The 16,451-nt window shown below is 38.6% G+C and overlaps 2 long non-coding RNA genes across 2 annotated transcripts in view; one reads left to right on the top strand and one right to left on the bottom strand.

Annotated features, from left to right (window-relative positions):
- LOC116665383 overlaps window positions 1–646 on the top strand; it is a 249,246-nt gene extending 248,600 nt beyond the window's left edge. The window contains exon 5 of the long non-coding RNA XR_004321983.1: window positions 348–646. This is a non-coding gene — a long non-coding RNA (uncharacterized LOC116665383). The remainder of the gene's footprint in view (window positions 1–347) is intronic.
- Window positions 647–8,029: 7,383 nt separating this feature from the next.
- Window positions 8,030–16,206, bottom strand: LOC116665384. The gene is made up of 3 exons (XR_004321984.1): window positions 16,104–16,206; window positions 10,643–10,819; window positions 8,030–8,099 (listed from the first exon to the last, which is right to left on the bottom strand). It is a non-coding gene; the product is annotated as an uncharacterized LOC116665384 (long non-coding RNA).
- Window positions 16,207–16,451: the final 245 nt, after the last annotated feature.

Genomic DNA, 16,451 nt, shown 5'->3' with positions numbered 1-16,451 from the left:
TTCCTATGTCGAAGTGAAGAAGGGACTGGCTGCTAGAAGATGTAATCTGTGTCAGAATGAGGCGGTGATGGACACTTTTTGAAAAGAAATAAAGAATCACAAGCATGCTGATCCAGTTGTCCTCCCCTATTAGGTCCTTAAGGGAAATACGAGTTTAGAGGACAAGGCCAAACAAGGGTTTTGACCCAAGATTTTGGTGAGAACTTTCAAAAGCCAAGTTATAAGCCATGGAAGCTCCTTTTAGGTCAGGCTACGTTGGTCTGGGTGGCTGAAAAGTAAAGCAGTCCAAAACCCTTGATTTCTCTTTCCCCATCAGTTCATTTGGATCCTGGGTCTTGTTATTCCAGTGCAAGAAAAGATCAGGCAAGAGCTCCCAGGCATCAAGACGAGAGCAATAACAAAGGATTCTGTGCCAGCCCGGGGTCTGAGAGCGTTCGCCACAAAGCCCGGGTGAAGGAAAGGGGCTGCAAGAGGAACTCGTGGCCGGGAACTAACCTTTGAGAAACCATTCCATTAGTCCTTGAGAAACCTGAGAGAATCAGGCCTAATACATCTCCATTTCTCCCAGGACTCTCCAAAAGTGTGTATGGTTACTTTTTAATCATTCATAATATATGAAAGAATAAGAATGTTCCTAATACTTTAAATTCTCTATCACTATACATTTCTTTTTTCTATACTATAGGAATTTGCATACTTCTGTCAAATGGATGAAGAAGCTTTTGAGTGTGTTTACCGGCTCAAATAAGTGGTTACAGGTGATAACCTGGTAGCAATATTTTCAATTTAGGTCTGTCTTCATTTGTTTCTTTATTCAATGAATTCTTACAGTTTCTCTTTTGTCCTAAATGTTGTTGTCAGTACTGGCCAGACTAGCTGAGCCTAAGATAATGCCCTGCTTTTACAAGCTTATGCAGCTTGCCTTTCAGGGGTGGACACAGCAAACAAACATATATATCAGAAGGTAATATCTAAACAAACAAACATATATATCATGAAGTAATAAATCTTAAGAGACAAAAAAAGCATGTGAGTGTGTGTAAGATTCTTGTCAAAGTGTCCAGGAAAGACCTCACTGAGAAAATGATGTTGGAGCAGAAATCTGAATGAAATAAGGAAGCAAGCTGAGTGAAAACTTGGGGAACAGCATTCCAGGCAGAGGGAACAGTGAATACGAAGTCCCTGGGGCAAGAACAAGAATAGCGTGTTCAAGAGATAGCCAGCAGGCCAGCATAGTCAAAGTGTAGTAAAGGGTAGTATGTGAAAGACCACATTAAGGAGTTAACCAGAGACCAGATCATGCACAGCCGTGTAGGTTAACAGATTTTATCTGAGAGTGCTGGGAAGCTATTGAATAGTTTATAGTGGGGAAATAACATGATTTGAATCATGTTTTTAGAAGCTCTCTCTGGCTTCAGACAAGGGACTGTACTGTTGGGGAATAAAAGCAGAAGCAGAGATTAGTTACCAGGTTATCACAGTGAGGAATCAAGAATGTCCCCTAGGTTTTTAATCTGAGCACCTGATCAATGGTGGAGCTTTTTACAGAGTTTGAAAACATTAACATTGGTCAGGGTAGAAATTCAAGGACTCCATTTTGGATGTGTTAATTTTTAGACCTGTCAGCCAAGTGAAATCCCTGAGTAGATAATTATATGAGAAAAAGGTTTAGGGGAGAAGCCAGAACAAAAGATATAAATTTTGGAATTATTAATATATAGATGATACTTAAAACCATGAATCTGGGTGTGATCACTTAGGAGATGACTGTAAAGGAAACTTCGTTTTTTGAGGGGTGGGTCCTCCAATGTCAAACATGCAATGTGCACAGTCCCAGAAGCTAAGAGAAGGAAACATTTCAGAAGGGCAGATCAACCATGTAAATCTACTATGTCAAATATCATTAAGAAGTCAAGGAAGAAAAGACTGAAAATTGACCATTGGGTTTGATAAACTGAAGGTTGGTGACCTTGACAAGAGTGATCTCAGTGCAGTGCTAGGAATAAAAAAAACAGACTTGGAGATGTATTCAAGAGAAAATGGGAGATGAGGGAGTGTTAAAGAAACTAAAAGAGGTTTTCAGGGGAGTTTTGCCATAAAGAGCTGCATAGAAATGGGCCACCAGCTGGATGGAAGCGTGCAGATATGGGAGGATTGTTTTACCACCAAGATTAGAACCGTTACAGCATGTTTGTATGCTGATGGGAATGATCCAGTAGAGAAGGAAAAATTAATGATGCAGGAGAGAGGAAAGCACAAAAGCAAAGGTCTTTGGTAGGTGAGAGGGAACAGGATTCAGTGCACAAATGGAGTGATTGGCTTAGAATAAGAGCATGGAAAATTTATCTACTGAAAGGAGAAGGCATATAGGAGTCCTGATGCATATAGGCTCCCAGATTTGGTGGTGGAAAGATGAGGAATGGATCTTCTGATTAGTTCTGTTTTCTAAGTAAAACAAAAAAGCAAGATCATTATTTGAGAGTAGGGTATAGGGTAGAAGACATCACATATGTATGTAAGAAAAGAAGAAATGTGTGCAGCAGTCAGAATGAAAAGATTAGGGGGTGGGGACGGTGCATATAGTTTCACCAGGCAATGCTGAAACCCACTGCTCATTGTTTTGGATCCTTTCTATGCCACACCTCACATCCACTGGGTGCGCTTTTCTCTACCAGACATTGGTGAGCATCCAGTGGCACGAGGGTGTATTCTGATGGCACCTGCCTCAGCAGCACTGCTTGTGTCTCATTCTCCAACTGGGGCTCCTCTGCAGCCACTGTGTAGATTACCGAATGAACCACTCAGTTACTAGCATGCATGTGAAGCTGAAATTGTGAAGGAGTTAGCTCACTCCATTTTGTGAAGCAAACTTTGGCTTTGGGGAATGAAGTAGTGTAACCACATCCCTTTTTAGTCCCTCGGGCATTTTAAGGTGCTTTCTGCAAGGCTTTTCAGAGGATTCCCAGCAAGACAGAGATCCAGAGGTGATCAGCTATTGAACAGATTATATATCACCTTTCCCTCCTGTCCTCTTTCACTTTTCCCAATGCCCCACTCTTGTTCCTTGAGATCTTTTGCTAAAATAGGCTACCTATACAAAAACCCTTGTCCCAAATTCTGCTTTCCAGGGAACCCAAGTTAAATCACTGTGATATCATGATTTGTAATAAACATATATTTTGGTCTCCATCCAAGGTTCTTGGCTCACAGCTCTCAAAACCCATGGAATTTCCTGAGTGATAACAGCAATGGAAGCATTTTTATTATAACATTTAATCTTTTGTCTTCACTTCCTGAAATCCTGAAGTCACTACAGAGCCAAAAAGGCAAAATGGGTACCTTCTTACTCATAATAAGCCCCTCTCAACCACACTTGAGTTTATGTTACTGAGGTGACTTTTGGAAAGCCCGTAGGTAACTTAAGGATGGAGACCGGTTGCCAGGGGAACCAACCATATGATTAGAGGGTTGGAACTTTCCTCCCTCCACACTCACACCTCCAAGGAAGGAAGAAAGGTGAAGACTGAGTTCAATCAACAATGGCCAATGATTTAATCAACCAAACCTACATAATGAAGCCTCCATAAAAACTCCTGAACTACAGGGTTCAGGGAGCTGCCAGGTTGGCACACTCCAAACTCTGTGGGACAAAAGCTCCCCTGTTCAGGACCTTTCTAGAACTTGCCCTATGTATATGCTTACCTAGCAGCTCATGGTATCTTTTAATATCCTTTGTAATACACTGGTTACCTCGTAAGTAAACTGGTTTCCTGAGTTCTGTGAGTTGCTCTAGCAAATTAATGGAACCCAAAGAGAGGGTCATAGGAACCTTCAGTTTATAGCCAGGCTGTGAGAAGCACAGGTAACGACCTGGACTTGCAGTGGCATCTGAATTGGAGGCAGTCTTGTGGGACTCAGACCTGAACGTGTGAAATCTGATGTTATCTCCAGGTAGATGTGTCAGAATTGAGTTAGGTTTGTAGGTCACCTGCACATAGTTCCACTGAGATTCAGAAAATTGCTTAGTAGTGTTAGAAAACACACTTTGGAGTCACCTACCATCAGAAGGATACACACTAAACTGTTTCCTCTCTGATAAGCAGGGTCTTACAATTAGCCTTTTACTATCCTCTCCGTGTTTACGCTTCTAACCAACCCCATGGCATTGCAGACATTTGCCCAGGTTTAGAGACTCAGAGTCCAGACATACAGACACAAAGATTTTCTCTGGGGAATGCTGACAGGTCCTTCTGACAAGTAATAACTTGTTATCCTCTTTACTTATTTAACCACATGCTTTAACCAAGCAAGACAATCAAGTCAGGAAATGAAAGAAAATATGCAAAAATTAAACTTACAAAAAATGTCCCAATGACGGCATACCTATTTCCACTGGAATGACAGATAACTATGTGAACCCTAAGAAGGGGGGAATGTGTTGTAGAGCCTGGATGCTCTTTCAGCTCCCCTCCCTGGAGTCTCTCCGTCCCTCTCCCTCGGACAGCCTTCTGCTGTTCTTGGCCCTCTCCTCTCAACCAGCTCCTGAGAGCAGTTCCCTAGAGAGCAGGACAAGTGCTCTTGGCCGACAACCTCTTCAGGTGGTTGGCCTCCAACCTGGACTATTGGGAAGGGCTCCTAAAAACGATCCTCCTGATTATTTTCTGAAGCAGCTGGTCTCTTCCCACTACCCACCTGGGAGGAGCTGAGAGGAAGCGGTCAGAGCAGAGAAGGACACCACAGAACACTGTCAGGTGGAAGATCAGCAGAGCCCACTGTCCAGCGAGCATAATCCCTCTCCAGGGCTCACCGACTCCTTCCATCTTTGGATCTGCCCACTAAGGGCCAAACTGTCCCCTTGGCCAGCCGGCTTGCTTCATGATTCTTGGAAACGCATCTGTATCTTTCAGAAAACATTACAGGGAACTTCCAGAACATTCATAACATGTTCATAAATATACATCTTTAAATGAAATGATTTTTTTTCCCTTGGATAAAATGAACTTGTTGAAAAAAGAAGCATTTAGCATTCCTCAAACAGCTTTGGATCATGTGCTGTTTAAGCAACTGTCAGTTCACTGCTGGGTTCATTGACACTTGGTTCTTTAATGGTGCTTATAGTGAATAATGCTGTCTGCACAGAAAGGGTAAAGAAAACGGTCACACGAAATTCAAACCGTTGTCTAGTGGATGGTGAGAATGAATATTCCTGATATGCTTATTAAGTTTGGAGCCTAAATTCTCTTTACATGCAATCAACAAGAAGTCAAAATAATTATTTTACCCAAATGCTGTGTGTACAGGTTCAGTCTATTTTCATAAAAGAAAAAAAATTCAACAGATGGCAAGAAAGAGTAGTTTAAAACATCAAAAACAGCTGAATAAACTTTCAATAGTCTGGGGTAAGAGTGAGCAAGAGAGAAATAGAAACAAGCTCACATTTTAACATTCTAACCCATTATATATTTATATGTATTGGAGATTCATTGAGATATGTTACAAAATATATTTTAACATATATTCACTGATTTTTAAGTGAGAAAACATAATTCAAAAGGAATGATATAAACTATATAATTATAATAATATACATAAAACATCATATATAATATAATAATAAACATAATTATAATCAAAACTCATTGTTTTATTTTTTATAATTGTTTTCTTTTGTAAATAATAAATTTAACCACATGTTTAACTTTTTTGTTTGTTTGTTTGGGGGGCATTATTAGGTTTACTTATTTATTATTTTAATGGAGGTACTGGGGATTGAACCCAGGACCTCATGCATGCTAAGCACACACTCTACCACTGAGCTATACCCTCCCCCATGTGTTAAACAAATAATATTGCTTTAATAGTCTTACCATTGGGTAGAACAAACAATATCCAGGGAAGGATATTTCTATAGTAAAGATTATATAATAATAACAAGAAGAAGAAGAATAGGAGGAGGAGGAAGGAGAAGAGAAAGAAGGGGGAGGGCAGGGCGAGGAGGAGAAGGGGAAGTCATGTCTCTATTAAATGATAACAGCAATCTGGATTTGCTAAAAAACTGTATGGACAATCTAACCAGGATGAAATTATGGAAATTATGATCTTGAAACAGTTAAAACAGCACAAATGTCCTGTACAGCACACAGGTATAGGTTTTGGGAAGTCTGAGTCTCATCCTTGTTCAACCATTAACTTATTTTTGTGACTCTGGACAAAATTCTTTAACTGTTCCAGGCCTCAGTTTCATCAATTCTAAAATGAATAGATTGAACCACAAAATATCGCAGTTTCCTTTAGCTCTAACATTTAATGATTCTAACAGAGAGAGTCAGCCTTATCCACATCATGTGTTGCAGCTTAAGGGGAACAAAAAACTTGTCCTCTCCCTGACCCTTTCCTTCCCATTCTTCTTCCTCTATCCCAAAATGTCTTCCTCACCATATGACTGTTCCTGGAAACGGTATTAGAAAGGGAACCCATCACTGGCTATGAGCACTTCATATGAAATTAGTTTTAACCACCAGTTGTGGAGAAAACACAAATGCGAGTCTTGCTTTCCCAGCATGCGCCATCCTGTGGTTTGCTACCTGAGGTCAGAGCAGTGGGAGGGCCAGAGGAGGACCGTCTAAACAAGGGGGAGACGCGATGAAGAAATGGAATGGGCACATCTCCATGTTACTGTTTATAGCAACCACCATGACCCGTATTAGATTTCTCCAGCCAAAAGGAATATATTTTGGAGGAGGCCACTAATAACCAGTCCCATTTTTACTACCTGGTATCAAACATTTTGTTCACTATTCATTGGAAAAATGAAAAATATCCTAATTGGAATTAAGGTCTTCCTCTCAAGCTCCCTCTACCATTCACAGAAAGCTCTAGTACCTTCTGTAGAAGTATCCCAGTTAAAATTCCTATTAGTATTAAAAACATTATCATTTGCAACCTACAACTCATCAATATTTATAATCATCAATATTTGTATTTGGAAAAAAAAAATCCTTAAATTTCCAAGCATTGCAGTAGGTCCCTTAACATCATTAAAATTCAAATACTTTTGACTCAATTATTACAACCATTGAAGTACATTGGCTTAATCTGACAATCATTCTTTCAACCTTGAGATTTATTACCTAATGTCCTGTTCTCTTTCATGAGTCCCATGAATTGATTTTTGTTCATGTGCCACAGAGACTTTTCAGGTATCTAAATTCTTGCACATTTTTATTCAAAGACAATGTTGCCTTGTGATTTTAAGCCCCGTGTTAGGCCTGAATTCTTAAATGAGTGCGATTTTTGTTGTTGTTAAGACATCAAACTATTTTCTTAAGTCTATGAGACAACGGTGTCTAAACTTTACAGTCACCTAAAATTTGGCTCCTTCATAAATCCAGTACACAAAACTTTAGATTTATTTTTTTAAAGACAAATTAGGAAGTAATTAGGGATGCCACAAAATAGGTATTTATTTTATAACAGAATTCCCTAAAAAAATCTTTCAAATAGCACTCTGTTGTTTAATTTATAGTAAACAGCTTTAATACTTTTCCAAAATCCAGTTATTGTACAAAATCAGATGGTTTTCTTAGATTCTGAGATACCATTGTTTCTAAGCTTAAATACCACTGATAATAAATGAAAGACTTTTAGTCATAAAGTAGGTCAAAAATTACAAGAAATCTTAAGTAGTATGACCACTGAGGGTACAGGAAACACAGGATTGTCCAAAGTATAGGAATTTTTTAAAATGTAATAATTCCAGCAGAGTTCCTTTCTAATTGTAGCATATTTATTCCACCAAATCTGTTTAATTAGCACATCCCTTGGCAGTTTGTTATCTTGTATGAACATTTGTTAATTTTTACTAGATTCCATATGTAAAATTCCAAGCGATAGATTAAATGTGTTAATTGTATGAAAACGTATCTATTAAATCTAGTTTTTTGTCTACTTTCTCCTCGCCTCACTTTTCTTTAGAAATATATTAGGAAAAAAAAGAATTTTTACTGATTATTTTTCAAACAGAACTCACAGTGCCGTGTGTGACTTTGTGGAAAGTCCTAGTCCCACAGTATCCGTCTTTTTGTCCACATCGTTATGTTCTGAGTAGACAAGAAACAGTAGTTAGGGGCTACATGTGAGCATGGATTCAGATTCCCCAGGAAAGTGATACAAAGAGACAACTCCCACACAGGTTAAATTCGACCCAAACTGAAAGCGAGGTTGCTCTGTTATCTCCTCACACATCGCATGCCATTGCCTTCTACTGGGCTTACTGTGAGGCCACGTATCGGAGCCTGTAGGACGCCCATAAGAGCGGCTGCCGTGTAGTTCTAAATATTCTTTCAGTCTTTCATCAGCCCCTCTCCCCTCCCTTTCTCTCTGAGGCTTTCCAGAGATCCAGGACAGGCATTCCTACTGACCCAGTGGCACAGCCAGCCCAGGCCATGTGCAAATGAAAAATCTGCTAATTTAAAAGATAACCCTCTATTCTGGATTTTCACGCTGGCACCTCTCTTTTCCTGTTTTTCCAGACAAACTGGGAAAGATATATACAATTTAACTAAGCCAAACCATTATGGAGGTTGCAAAGTTTTATTTCCTGTGAAGAACCAAGGTTTAATTAGCTAAAAAGGAAGTGAACGGAAGAATGATAAGTGAAAGTTGGTCTCTGTCTCTCTAGTGAGATTATCCTCAGTACCTCTGAACTCTATTATCCAAACAATGAGAGAATGGCGTGACTTGGAGCCTCCGATAATCTCATACTCATTATTGCTCATATAAAGTTGTGAAGAGGCTGTCAGCTATTGCAGTGGCTTTGGACTAAGGAGAAGCAAACCTCAAAAGGTTTGTGATCTGGAAGAAGTTCTGATACGCTTCCAGAATTTGGCTGCTTCTCCAAAGCTTATCCGAACTATCTGAACCTTTTAAGTCCTCAGAATTGGCCTGGACATTTCTGGCTCTTTCTCACTGGACCTGGCTTGGAACTACACAAGGATGGCCTTTTATAAAGATTTTTGGCACCTCTGGTTCTGATGCTGCTTGCAAACCGCCAACTAAAATTAACAAATCAAAAAAAAAATGCATTTTAATTGTTTTATAACATCAGTAGGATTTTGGATTTTTGTAAAAATGTATTTTTAATACTCACATAATTTACTGATCTTTTTATAATAATTTGATCCTATGAACTAAGGTAACCAGTTGTTCAGTTTGTCAAGAACTGAGAAGTTTCCTTAGATGTGAGTCTTTTCAATTCCAAAATGGGGAATGTACCAGGTAAACTGAGACAAGCTGCAGTACGAACTTCTCAGCAGTAGACCAAATTCTGGCTAAAGTCCAAAGTAGAATGTAATGAATAACATATCTAGTAATGCCTTTTAGATTATACATTTATCTGTGTTAATCATTATATTATTAGAATTTTGACCTTAGCCAAAGACTTTAAAAGATAATTCTTTTTCCTACTGGCTCTGCTGTGCTAGCTACAACCATGTCTGATCTACTGGTGGGTACAATAAAGGCATAATCTTACACACAAATAAGTAATGATATTAGGGGAAAAGTATAAAAGAAATTTTGAATTTTTATTTGATATCATGACCATAAACTAAAACTCCACCTTAATAAAATCAAAAAGCAAAAGGAAAATTATATTTAAATAATTACTCCATGGAGTGTTTTTAAGATAGTTTCAGAGGCTTAAGATACAGCCTAGTAAAAAATAATGATCCTGAGAATTATAAGCTACCACTGAGCTTTTATTTTTCTCCAGAGTGAGATCAGTTTAATATTTTCTTAGAACACACAGATTTTTAGAATCCATGGTTTATTACTTTATTTCTTGGTCCTTGCAGAACAGAACCATAGAATTTCCTTTAAATGGTCTTCAGTGAAAGCCCTGCCCTCTTTGTCCCTTCCTTTAAGCTCATTTCTTCCAAAACTGCTTTAACGTTCTTTCCCCAACTATAAGGGCCCTGGGACTACAGTGATCATAGAATTTATTGCCCTCACCAAGACACTTTTGAAAGTGAAAAGGGTACTATTAATAATTAAACTAGGAGAACAGGCATAAATCTGAGACTGTCCAAGGCATACACTATGAATGGTCACCCCTTAAATCTACAAAGTGTGTAGATGACAGTCGTAGAATTGGGTTCTGAGTCCCCCATGCATATCCTTATTTAATTACTAGTGCTCTCTTCTCTCCCCTCCCCACCTACACTCCACACACAAACACAAATTCTTTTTCCTTCCCTGTATACCTCCTAAATTCCTCTTGATACCAGATTCTTCAATTAGCCAGTGTTCTCAGGAATCTCAGGAAGCAGGTCTGTTCCACTCCTGTCATAATCATTGGTCTCTGCTTACTTGCCGTTTCCCTCTCTATCTCTTCCTGCTTTCTTGCTTTCTATGTATTTTATTTTTAAACTCTAGAATTTGGGTATGGTCATGGTATAGAGGAGGAATTATTTTTCCATAATAGTAACATTTTCCCTTTAGTGATCTTTGAATTTTTGGGTCTTTAAATACTTCAATTTTTTTTTTTAATATCTTGGAAGAAACTGTTTCTTCTTTTATAGTCAGTCTCTTCTGTGAAAAAATTAGAATGAACTTTCCCGTGTTGAGACAGTCTTCCTCTCACCTCTTAGTTTGAGAATTACAGTCCTCGAGACTTGTGAGTCCAAAAGTAGACTAGGCCCTTTTCTCCCAGGGGACCTTGTAACTCACATGATGTACCCACAACTGGTGGTAGGCTGCTCAGTTTCCAGAGTTCCCTCCATTGGTACATAAGTTAGACCTCTTACAAAATCTCCATAACCTAGCAAGAAAAAGGCATCAAAATCAACCTATAGTAAAACGAAAAACAAAAATCATCAATATAGTTGCTCTGAAATTTTTTTCAAGTAAGTAGTTGAACAGGAATTTCCTTTTAATTTCTATATAATGACTCAGTTCTATGATGATATTTGAGATGTACCATGATTGGCTTTTTATTAGTATCTAATATATTATTAAGAATCAATCTCTCTCTCTCTCTCTGACCCACATTACACCTAAACACATAATGAAAAACCAGCACAGTATGCCAGTCTTCGAGGCTCTTGTCCCAATTCTCCCTTTAAAACAGCCATGTATTTGATTTTTTTAAATATGTGCTTCGTCTTTGGAGGTGACAATGGGGTTATCATCTGGCTTTTTATCCCACAATCATCTTCGCCTATAGTGGTACCTCTCATCACCTATCCCTCACCTTTGGGATGTTCTGAGATGTAAATCCACTTGCTTCGCAACTTTTCCCCCGCTGGCTGACATCATTTTCTAAAATTGCCCAGTCTGTTACCACTCAGCCTTCTGCTTCCTAGCCTCTTAAATGTTGTTTCCCTTGTTTCTTACATTCTTCATCTTTGTGTATCTTTTCAGAGTCTTTGGAGTGGGTTTTCTGGTGGGTTTGATCCACTATCTTTAACCCAGAGTTTCAATTTAATCTCTCTGGATCTCAACTTTTTCATCTCTAAGTTGACCAAGTTGGATAAGATTTTTCTCTGCGATCATTTCCAAATATTCTGAGGCTATGAACTCCAAATAATATGTTGCACAATTATTTTTAAAGCCATTAAATTGACCTCAAAATTAACATTGCATTTGTTAGACCCTATATACACTACCTGTAGAATAAAGTTTTAGTCTCTCATTTAAAGCCCTGTGTAACCTGAATCAATCTTCTCTTAAAAATATCAAACCCCTCCTAAAAAAAGAAAAAAAAAAAAAAAAAGGAAACATAACTTTCTATCTGTTCATGATGTCAATCTCTGTAAGTCAATGTAGTTTCCTAAACAGTTACTTAATGTAATAACACTGCTGTATCCTTAGAGTTTAGCTCAGGTCCTGCTCCTTACACATGCTTTGAATAAAATAAGGAATGACATATGCCATTGTTCAGGGTCATGAGTTTCAACAGATAGAAGATACGACCTTAAAATGGGTGTTTTAGTTATGTGAAAGAATTAGTGCTCCTCCCAGAGAAATGATCTATTTACCAGTCAGTAGAGTGAAAAGACCTGAAAAAGTGTTTCTTGGATTAAAACCCTAAATTTTTAGTTTTTGTCTCATCAGACTGGTAGAGAGTAGTAGGGAAGGAAGGGTAAAGTACATTTGATTTAGCCACAAATATCCACTGTTCTCTACATTTCTATAGCCCCATTCTGTTTTGTGTTCACATTAGAAGGCAGGGGAAGCAAGCAGGGATGTAGAATATATATACTCTTCTTGACCCTGTTCCAGATTATTCTCCCTCTGTACTCCTCTGGGGCCTGAAAAGAGTCACGGTTCAGAGCAAAAATGAACCAGATTTGCTATCAGATGGGGACCTGGTCTGCACCTCCCTCCTCCAGCTCAGTGTCTGCCACTTTGAACCTGACTTGGTCATGTCCAAAGGTTGCATTCTGTGTGGCTTATCCAGAAAATGGCTTCCCTCCCTACAGGTGCCATTTGACCTGAGGGAGGAGAGATGATCACAACCAAACTGTGATGACTGGCAAGTTATTCCTGGCCTGGGCTTAGGTCCAATGGTTGTTGTCAAGCAAATTAAACCTAACTTTTTGTTGCTTTTAGAGCCATTCTTTACCTCGCTATGTTGCACAGACCTTAAACACTCTCAACTGTGGAGAAAGGCTGCCTTTCTGGCACTGGGTAAAATGGCAGGCACACCAAGTGAGCTCTCTAACCCTTGATTGATAATGGCAACAAGTCATGCCAGTCATTCAGGAACTCCTCCTCCCCATCTCAAGTAACCCCGTGGATGAGGGCTGGCACGGCCTCTTGCCTTTCAAACATTTCGGATACTGTTTCTTGCTTTTTGGCGAGAACACTCGCTGATGCTGGAAGAAGACCAAGATGTATCATGTTGTTGCTTTTTTCAATCCTGGCTTTGCTTTGATTTAGACAAAACGCTGCTTGATTTACTCAGAGTTGGGGGGAAAAACATCTCCCCCTTCTTCTCATTTTCCCTTCTCGTTTGGGGGCTCAAGGTGATGTCAGGAAGGCTATTAAGTGGCACCTTTTGAGATGGCATGCCAGACACATGGTAGTCAGATCCATTTCACTTGCACCTTAGTTAATGGGCTTTTTATGGTACACTTGTGCACATAGAGTTTATGGCTCATTTCCTAAATTACCATTCAGAGGAGGGGAAAAATCTCCCAGGACAGCATGATGTCCTATTGTGTTCAGGCAGGGATACTGTTTAGAAAATTTAGCACACCATTCATTGGATACCACTCGTGAAGGTATCAAAATGGAACCACCATACATTAATTTACAATTTCACACTGAGCAAAAATTCTTCAACGGAGTATTAGCCTAACAGGCAGCCCTCCCAGGTGATTTCTTGTCATCGATACAAAGCTGCTGTCATGCGTAAACTCACACTGGAAACCTTAGAACCAAACTTGACATAATCACAGTATCCTCCCCAATGACCCCAAATAGGCAACTGTTTACCTTACATGGTTTAATTTGCTTTTCTTGTGGGATCTAAGAGTCGATCAATTCTAAGTTCAGATCAAGTTGTGGTTCTTTCCCCTCATATGATCCCATTACTCGAGGAAATAAAGATCTCCCTCTTTCCTTGTACCCTCATTCCTTCAGAAAAATATGTTATTAATGAAACAGAAAGTAATAAAGGAAAGGGTGAAATCTGCACACTCATCTTTGTCATCTCACAAGTAGTCGTGTGCTTCCCAAGACATAGCATTAGGGGCCTGTTCTCGTGACATCTGATGACTGAATTTAATTCCACGCTCATTTTATTTTCCTTAATAACTATAGAGGATGCTATCATTTTATTTTCAATTATTTATCAATACATTCAGTTTAGGCAGTATTAGTATTTTAGGTGTGAAAAAAATATGACAAGTAGGTCCCTTCTAAAAGTATAGGGTAAGGAGGGATGAACTAGTGAATTTTTCAATTATAAAAATGTTAGTAAAGTAGCAGGATGACCAGGGAAAATGAAAGAACTAGAAAATCCCAAGAACCTAGAGAAAATTGTGAGAGAAAAAGAAGAGAATGAGGCTAAGGACCGATTATCTGTTCATTATATTTCAAAATGACAGAAGCAATTTGTGTAGAAACATTTTGTACCCAATAAGAAACTGAAGTGTGCAACAGATGGGCTGAGTGCCTAATGTTTGGACTCCACAGGCCTCTTAAATCATTAATATTAATCATTAAATGGCAATTCAAAAATATTGCACATATTTCTAATTGCTTTCCTAACATGTTGAAGTTTAGATAAGTAGAACAAAATTATAGATGAAAAACAATCTTGTATAAGTCTATCCATTCAGCTCCATTAGAAAAATATTTATATCAAAAAATAAAAAGGGAACCTGAATAGAGGTGGAAATTTCTAAAAACTTCTTCTTAGAGTCCTTGAATTTTAAAAGGAAATGATATAGTCATAAATACCATTGAGAGGTGGGTGGACCAGCTGTTCTCCATCTCCACTGAGGGAGTACAAGGGAAAAATAAGCTAATTCTCTAAGGAGATGATGTATTTTTTTTTAATTTATTTTTTTAAGTGCTATTTTATAATTTTTTTGGTGGGGGTACTTGGGGTTGAACCCAGGAAGTCGTGCATGCTAAGCATGTGCTCAACCACTGAACTATACCCTCTCCCCTTCTAAGGAGATGATTTAAATTAAACAGATGGGAGATTTATCTTGGAGCAAGGGCTGTGAAGAACTAGAATAAGATAACTAGGCAGCTCTTAAATGCTCTCTGGTGATTCCTGAAGTTGAGCCTCACCTTGCTTGGTCTGCATTGGTCTGGGAGTGTTTAGGTATGACAGAGGATAATCTGTGTAACTGGGCTTTTCCAGTGAGAGGACTTCAGATTCTTATTTATAAATCAGGGGCCCAAATCAGTGGGAATACTGTTTTTGCCTCTTTTGTCTTACATGGTATGTGGCCTGGTCTGGAGGACTAAGTCTCTTCATTCTTTTGGGTTGGGTTACTGGACTTGCATGACTTGCCTGGGCAGGTTCTGAAGCAGAATTTTTCCAATGACATTTAGGGAAATTTCTGTAGTTCAGGGGTCAATTTTCACTGAACCTTTTCTCCTTTTACCCTAACTGCTACCTGCTTATCCTCATCTTTCCTGGTTCTGGATCTGTTCAGATCAGTGAACAGTATACTCTGAAATTTTTATCAGGACTTTCCAGTTTGATAGTATTCAATTAGAATTTTTTAAAACTGTGAAAATGACTACCATCAAGACAATGATGTTGCCTTTTTCACTGAGACAAAGCCTGAATATTCTGTCTACAACATGTGTAAATTATAACAACTGTTGTAATGACTTAAATGTTAAGCTCCTGGTTTACCGATTCCCCTAGGCAAAACCGACTATTTTAAAGAATAAAAACCATCTTCCCTGGTTTCTGCAAATGCTAGCAAACCTCATTTATTGCTCCATCATCAGATTTTCTCACGTTCTCCACTAACTTCTCTCATTGTCCTGACCTCAGATTTTGCTTCTTTTTGTCTTGAGAAGTAGAAAGTATAACTTAAAAACAAATCAACAATCAACACAATTGATCTGTCTGTAAAGAGTATCCTGATTATAACAGAAACATCTAAAAAGGAAGCCAGCAATTAATATATCTAATACAAATTAATAGAACTTTAATGTATCTATACTGTGTATCAGCGCTTTCTACTGTAACAACCATTCACGTCACCTGAGGAGCTTATTAAAAGCACAGATTCCAGGGCACCACTGCTGGGAGGCTTCATTCCAGAGGTCTAGGAGGAAATCAGTGATCCTCCGGGTTTGGAAATCACAACCTTTGGTTAGTTCAGTGTACAGTTGTAGAATTTAAGATCCTAAAATTAGTAGTTACCAACAATACCGAGCAGATACAATTACAATAAAAAGTTAAAAAAAAAAAGAGATCCTCCTAAATTTTTGTTTTCCTCCAGTATACTCTCCTTCTTGATGATGCTTCTACTTTTGGCTGAATAAATTAAATGCCTATAAAGTGGGAGAGACCTTTCTTTTGCTATGGGATTAGCCAGCAAACCAATCAACAATCAATTGACCTGTTTTCCTTCTCTTCCTGTTTGCATTCCAAGCATGTTCCAGAGATGAAGTACAATTTGAGATCCGGCTGGGAAGTCAAGTGATGACAGGACGTGAGGAGAAGTCAGTCACCTCAACGCAGAGCTGTTAGAGAACGTAGAAGTACAGGTGTTTACTTGCTTGGCTGAGTTAAAGAAAGCATTAAGCTTCTGATTCCTTCAAGTCTACATGCAGACTAAACAGCCTTTGACCATCGTGTTAATGCATGTAGTACGAAAGTTCACATTTTGGATTTTTTGTTAAGGAATTTCCATTTTTCTGTGTTTCAGGAGTTTCTACAGATGCACTGATCGTTAATCGTGGACACT

This window comes from Camelus ferus, chromosome 8 (genome assembly GCF_009834535.1).
Source record: "Camelus ferus isolate YT-003-E chromosome 8, BCGSAC_Cfer_1.0, whole genome shotgun sequence".
NCBI classification, from domain to species: Eukaryota; Metazoa; Chordata; class Mammalia; order Artiodactyla; family Camelidae; genus Camelus; species Camelus ferus.
This window is presented reverse-complemented; position numbering and strand designations above follow the sequence as displayed.